Source organism: Dermochelys coriacea, chromosome 7 (assembly GCF_009764565.3).
Source record: "Dermochelys coriacea isolate rDerCor1 chromosome 7, rDerCor1.pri.v4, whole genome shotgun sequence".
Classification (NCBI taxonomy): domain Eukaryota; kingdom Metazoa; phylum Chordata; order Testudines; family Dermochelyidae; genus Dermochelys; species Dermochelys coriacea.
Window position 1 is genome coordinate 119,474,863 of NC_050074.1, and position 6,694 is coordinate 119,481,556.

At 45.1% G+C, this 6,694-nt stretch overlaps 1 long non-coding RNA gene across 1 annotated transcript; it reads right to left on the reverse strand.

Annotated features, from left to right (window-relative positions):
- Positions 1-1,001: 1,001 nt before the first annotated feature.
- On the reverse strand, positions 1,002-4,814 carry LOC122461043. Its single transcript, XR_006282732.1, has 3 exons — positions 4,803-4,814; positions 4,483-4,489; positions 1,002-1,156 (listed from the first exon to the last, which is right to left on the reverse strand). It is a non-coding gene; the product is annotated as an uncharacterized LOC122461043 (long non-coding RNA).
- Positions 4,815-6,694: the final 1,880 nt, after the last annotated feature.

The window sequence follows — 6,694 nt, forward strand, 5'->3', positions numbered from 1 at the left end:
AGTCTGCCCTGGTCAAGTTTCTCTGGGGCTGAGGGAAGGTGGGTGCTTTCTGGCAGGTAGCTGAGCCAAGCAGTCAGAGAAAATCCCTGCGACACTTTAAAAGGAAGAGCTAGGATCACTGAGTCTCTCAGGACAGAAAGGATAGTCCAGTGGTTAGAGCAGAAACCTAGGCTATCCCTGCCACAGACTTCCTCTGATCTTGGGTAAGTCACTTAGCCTGTCTGTCTCTCCATTCCCTATCTGTGAAATTGAGATGATAGTACTACCCACTCTCCCAGGAGTGTTGTGAGGATAAGTACATTAACAATTGTGACATGCTCAGGCACTATTGTTATGGGCCACAAGTGCCTAAGATACATAGAGTCAGAGAGGTTAAGGCCAGAAAGGTGTAGCCCATAAGACCAGTTTGTTAGCTTGCTATATTCCATGTGTTTTCTCCATTGGTTTGATTCATATTATTTTGCTCTCATAACCTAGTATTATTGAGTCATCTTATTTTCTTGAGTTTTGTTTATGTTGAATTCAGTATACACTATTCATAATAATTATTCCTGGGTATTCATAAGTAATGCATGCAACCTACAGGCCTGTATCCCATGTCATTACCTAGAGCAAGTCAATATGAGTGTTTGTAACCTTTAGTATAGATAAATAGCCAACCCCTCTTAACTTTGGGAAACTTAATGGGGGGACCGAACAAAGAACTGAATCTGTTTATCATAGGTTTGGAACAGACCTGTAACTGCACATGTTCTATATCACAGAACATAGAAGTTATAAGGCCCAGGGTAACATTTCAGGGATGAGATCATATATATTAATATGTATGAACGTGTCATAGCATGTTAAGCTGTAGAGTAAGTGTACCGGAAGATTAATTTGGGCAAGGAAATAAGATTTGGGCATGGAAGGCTGGGCCTGGATTAAGGGAGTGTCAGGATCTTATAAAAGGGCAAACAACCATACAGGATGGTAGCTTGATAGAAGATAGGAAAAAGCAATCAGCTCAGCTTTGCAATACAGTTTAGCTACTCAACACTCGAACTGAATCCCTACCAACGTGGGATGCCTGGACCATCAATTCATTGGGCATGCCAGAGACAAGGCTGGTCCTCTGTCTCCTACTACCAGGAGTTAAGGGAAGGGTGTGAGTATGCTAGCTTAAGTAGCCTTTTAGAATAGAGATTTTACCACCAGGGGTCACAGAATTTGTGACTCTGTGTTTAATAGCATTTATTATTCTTTCATTTCAGTTAATAAAGAGCTTATCAATTTGGTATTGTCCTCCGTATAAGTGTCCTTGCCACACAACCCAAGAGTCCTCTCACAACACTGAACACTCTGTAGCCTGCATTGAGACAAGAACCTAAATATCTTCTGATCAGATCAGTGGTGAGCCATAATAAACAAGCCTATAAATTCAGGTCAACAAGAGACAACCAGATCATCTAGTCTGACCTCCTGTATGTCCCAAGCCACTGACAACAGCCAGCACCTACACACTAATCCCAACCACAGAAATGAGACCCTAGTATTATGACCCACAGGAGACTAAACTGTTATGTGCCACAGGCAGAGAACAGAAGGGACTGCGACACATCAGTGCTTGATCCCCCTGCAATGGCATGGAAGCAGTTAAATGAGATATACTCAGATAATCCTGACAAGTGACACCCTCATGCTGCAGAGGAAGGTAAAACCCGCCAGGTCACTGCTACTCTGACCCGGGGGAAAATTCCTTCCTGACACCATATATAGCGATCAGTTGGACTCTGAGCATGTGAGCAAGAACCAGACAGCCAAGCACCCAAGAAAGAGATTGCTCAGTGCCACCTTAGAGCAGGGTCCTATCATCCAGGGTCCCATCTCCAATTGTGGCCATCCGTGATGCTTTAGAGGAAGGAAATTTAAAAATCAAAACAAGCAAATTAAAAACCACAACAAACCCTCAATCTCGGAATACATTGGGTGGGGGGGTGTTAAAATCTCTTCCTGACCCCTGCAGGTGCCCAGCTAAAACCATGAAGCATGAACATAAGACAAACTGGAAGTGAGCCCCAGGACTGCTGAGCCCTGTCTCCTACCATCAGAAGTATCCCCATCATTTGCATTCAAATTTGTCCAACTCTCAACACTAATTACATTGTTTGCCTCCTTCCCTGCCACAACTCCTACTGGGAGGCGTTCCAGAACCTCACTCCTTTGATGGTTAGAAACCTTCTAGTTTCCAGCCGGATTATGTTCATGGCCAGTTTATAGCCATTTGATCTTGTGCCATAGAGCAGTGGTGCCTCAGAGAACAAAGGGCCTGCCCCAAAGCCCATTAAGGTCAACGGGAGTCTTTCCATGAACATCAGTGAACTTTGGATCAGGACCAAAAAGGGCAGAGTACAAAACCACTAAGATTGGAATAGCGTGTTTGTCTGTGGAGAGGCATGTGGGCATCTGAGCAGTTTATGTGTGTGCGTGTGAAAGGGGAGGATGTACGTGATAGCGGGCCCATATGGCTATAAATAGAAGGGTGGACTCACCCCTACAATGCTCCCTCATGGCTGGATGAGGCATAACAGATTCTCCTCATCTAGCTCCCTGTGCCTATGGCTGCTCTGACCCTCCGAGGGCCTCCCTCGTCTTGAGACTTGTTGCTCTGGCCAGGTCACTTTAAAGCCTCTCCCCTTCCAGGGTACCAAAAATACAACTAAAAGTCCCCAAAACCAAAGACCTTCCTTCCCCATCTGGGACCGTACCTTGTCCTAGCCTTGATGCTCAGTGTTCAGCCCCACCCTGGGCTCAGTATACACCTTCCTCAGGGGCAGGTAGGAGAACCCACACTCACTCTCTGCTCTGGGTTCCATCCCAGGGACCCTGTAATAAATAGCTAGGACTTCTGCTTCCCTGGGCCACTTCATACCACTGATCATGCAGCCTCTTCTCTGGTTCCGAGGCCTCTGACTTCTCCCTAGATCCTCCTAGCTCCTTCTTTCTGTGCTGGAACATGGACCCCTCAGGCCTGCCTCCCTGTGCCCTCCCTCCAGGACTCACACAGGGATTAAGTCTATCCCTGTAGTCTTCTTCAATCTGTCTTCCCGAGGCCCTTTCCTGAGAGAAGGAACTCCTGACCTCCTCTATCATGGGTTTCTTTCCTAGACTAATTACTCAGAGAGGGACTGCAGAGTTGTCCCCGCCGCATCCTCCTTCAAATTTGAGCTTCCTCACTAACTACTCAGCTCCTTCCCCACCTGTGCTTCATCTTTAATTGAGCCTGGTCATCCTCTAGCTGTAGCAAGATAGCATTATTTGCCTTCCAGGTCCATGTTAACCCTTGTAGTGCCAAAGTGGAGTCTATACCTCATCACAGTACATTTTATCTTAAAGACAGAATGTACACACCTTTTAAGTATATTGCAGCATATCAAAATATACAGAATCCACAGAGTAAGAGGGGGAAAACCCACCTTCAATCTTTTTAAAGCATTTGTGTGCTACTGTAATCTAAGTAAGGTGCCACTACCCAGATGAAAAGCATCGTTCACTTTACATTACAAGACTGAAGAAAATCAGTAATCATGTGCATTAAACATGTCTTGAGTGCTGTAGTTACCATTTTTAATCACATTACCCCTATGTTTTTCTTTGTGGTGAAATGAATGATGAACCTACCTCAAAACTGTCAATTCCCACATAAACCTACATGGGAGGTATGCATTATTTTAAATGTATTAGTGTTGCATGATGAAGAAAGCAATACGCCTGGATGCATTGTCTTGTCTGATATTGCTTACACAGGAAATCTTAAATATGCAAATCTGCAGTTATGTGTTTCATCAAAACTTGATTTAGCTCATCAAGGGGAGCCAATTTGCATTCTTCAACAACCATAGTCAGATTAGGATAAAAATCCAGCTTCTGAACCTCATTCTCATAGTGCCTTTGTTGTGCATCCAGAACCTTCTAGTTAATCTGAAGGTAAAAGAAGATCTGTCTGTTCTTTGGAATATTTAATATTGGACTTTTAAGAGCAGGTTAGACAAACACCTCTTCCAGGGTAGTCTAGATAATACTTAGTCCTGCCATGAATGCGGGGGACTGGACTAGATGACCTCTCAAGGTCCCTTCCAGTCCTAGGATTGAAATCTCTAGTGGAGTGGTTCTGTTTGATCTCAAGTTCTTTGAGGGCACGGACTGTCAATTTCTCTGTGTGGCCTCCTTGTGTTAGGCATACACACAGCTTGCTTGACCCCCTAGGAGTTCCTACAATATAACTTTAGTTCAAATCAATTTAATTTCTAAAATTGCCTAGGAGATTTGGAAGTGCAGTTCCCAGTAAAATGAATGGGAACCGGGTATCTCAATGTACTTGTAACCTTTAAAACATCTCAGCTGTAACTAACCTGCCACCTTATATTTCTATTACTGTCACCTGGTCTTCCTCCTCTCTGACTCTGCTGAGCCCTACACCCATCTGGTATGTCTGATTCCTACTTAGGCCCTGATCCTGCCTGTACTTACCTAGGGGATCTTTCCCACCACCAGTTTCAGTTAGAGTAGCCCTGTAGCTTAAAGCCATCTTTGCCTCCCCTGCCACAGCAGTACTAATAGGGAAACTAAGCCCAGCTGAGGATCCAGTTCCCTGTATACATTGAGCTTTCTAAAAAGTAATCAAACCTCCTATATATGGGTAAGAATTAACCTAGGGTATTATTTATTCCTTGATTCTTCTTACCTTCATAATGTTAACATTCTACTAAAACAATTCTTTACTTTAGGCACTCAACCCCAGATTCAGGCCCCTAAATAAAAACAAGTAATTCTCTGCCCCTGCTTTTCCCAATCACTCCGGTAGGATTTGTGGGATAATTCACTCAGCACTTCTGATCACCACACCACTTGTATGCAAGTGCCTAAATAGAGGGGTGGGGGCGCCCCCCCATCTTCCGGCCCCTGGTTTGAAAAATTAGGACATGGATATTGCAGCTATGTGTGTGTTGCCAACTATCTGTCTGGAACCCCTTTCTCCACTTCCGAGCACACAATTAGCCATGAACTCTATGTAGACTTACAGGTGCACTCACTCAAAGTTGCTTTGCTAACTGGAAGTTTGCAGCACTCAATAGGGCTGTGAAATCTCATCTATTGCCCATCAGTGAGCTAAGGTCACCAACCCTCCAGAAGGAAAGGAGTACTTGTGGCACCTTAGAGACTAACAAATTTATTTGAGCATAAGCTTTTGTGAGCTACAGCTCACTTCATCGGATGCATTCAGTGGAAAAAAGGCGCACTTGGGAAGTCCTCTCTGTGGGGTACCCTCAAGCTCTTTCACCTGAGGAAGAGCAGAGAAGAAAACAAAGGAAATTAGCTGTTGTCACCAGCTAATCAAACAGCATAGGCACAAACCTCTTAGGACACAACCATCCAAATCATGTTCTTAAAAAAATAAAAAAGCAACATTTTATTAAAAACAAGAAAGGGAAGAAAATACATCTGGAACTTAGGCTTTTGCTAGATTTTTAAAAGAGCAATTCCAAAAATTAAGCACCCAAAATAGTTTTCTTGGGGGTTCATCTTAAAGGTTACAAGCAAACGAAAAGTATCTGGGGTTAGTACAGAGGAGAACCACAAGCCGAAATAAACCTGATTGCATTTTTCTAAACATTCCCTATCTAAATGATTCCTTCTAGGTATGGAAGATAATTTTTCATACCTAGTTCAAACTTACACAGCATTCCTACTGATAGCCATACTGCTCCTGGTCCCTGCAACCCAGAGAGAACAACAGACAAAGGGAAAGTTTCTTTCCACATTTTAAGAAGTTCTAGCCTTCCCATTGGCTCTTTTGGTCAAGTGCCCACTTTTTTTCCTTTACCTGAGGGACTTAACTCTTTACAAGTAAGCAAGCAGAGAACAGCTACCAAGAGGGATTTTACAGCTAACTGGCTGGCTGGCTGTCCATCAAAGGGAGCTTCCCCTGACTTTTTTTATCCCCATTTTTATATGGAGAACTGAAGTACAGAGAGGCTAAGGCCAGATTTTCATAGGTCTTTAAGTGTCTAAAGGTGCACATAGGCACTTTTGGAAACCCCACTAAGTACCTATCTGCATCTTTAGGCACCTAAAGACCTTTGAAAATCTGGCCTTAAGAGACTTACCGAAGGTCACATGGGAAGTCAGTGGCAGAACAGGCAATGGAACTCAAGTCTCCATAGATGACTTGTGCCTCTTCATACTTGGGAGATGGCACACAATTTAAAGGGGGAAGAACACAACTGCCCCACGTGTCTCCTCTGCACAGTGACCCGTCCACCTAGACTGGGACTGCCGTGCTGTCCCCATAACAGAGTTACCTGCGGGGACAGGGCAGGGATCTACCCTTCTTCCATTGTGCTTCTTCCCTGGCATGTTCGGCAGCTCTCCCTGGCAATGGGCCCAGGTGGGGAGCAGGATGGAGCCACTTCTCACGTGGCTGAAGCTGGCCATTTGGGGTCGCTGCTCCGTGCAGTGCAGCAGCTGCCTGAGTGGAGGAGGACTCTGGCTTGCTTGGCCACTGTCCCCAGCAGCCAGGCCTGGGCGGAGGGTGGCCTGCTGCCTCCCTGGCCAGGCTCTTGCAGCCAGCCGCCACGCTGCACAGAGCAACGAGCCAGAGTGAGAAGTGGCTGGTCCTGCCCCTTCTGCTCCCCACCCGGTCCTGGATGCCAGG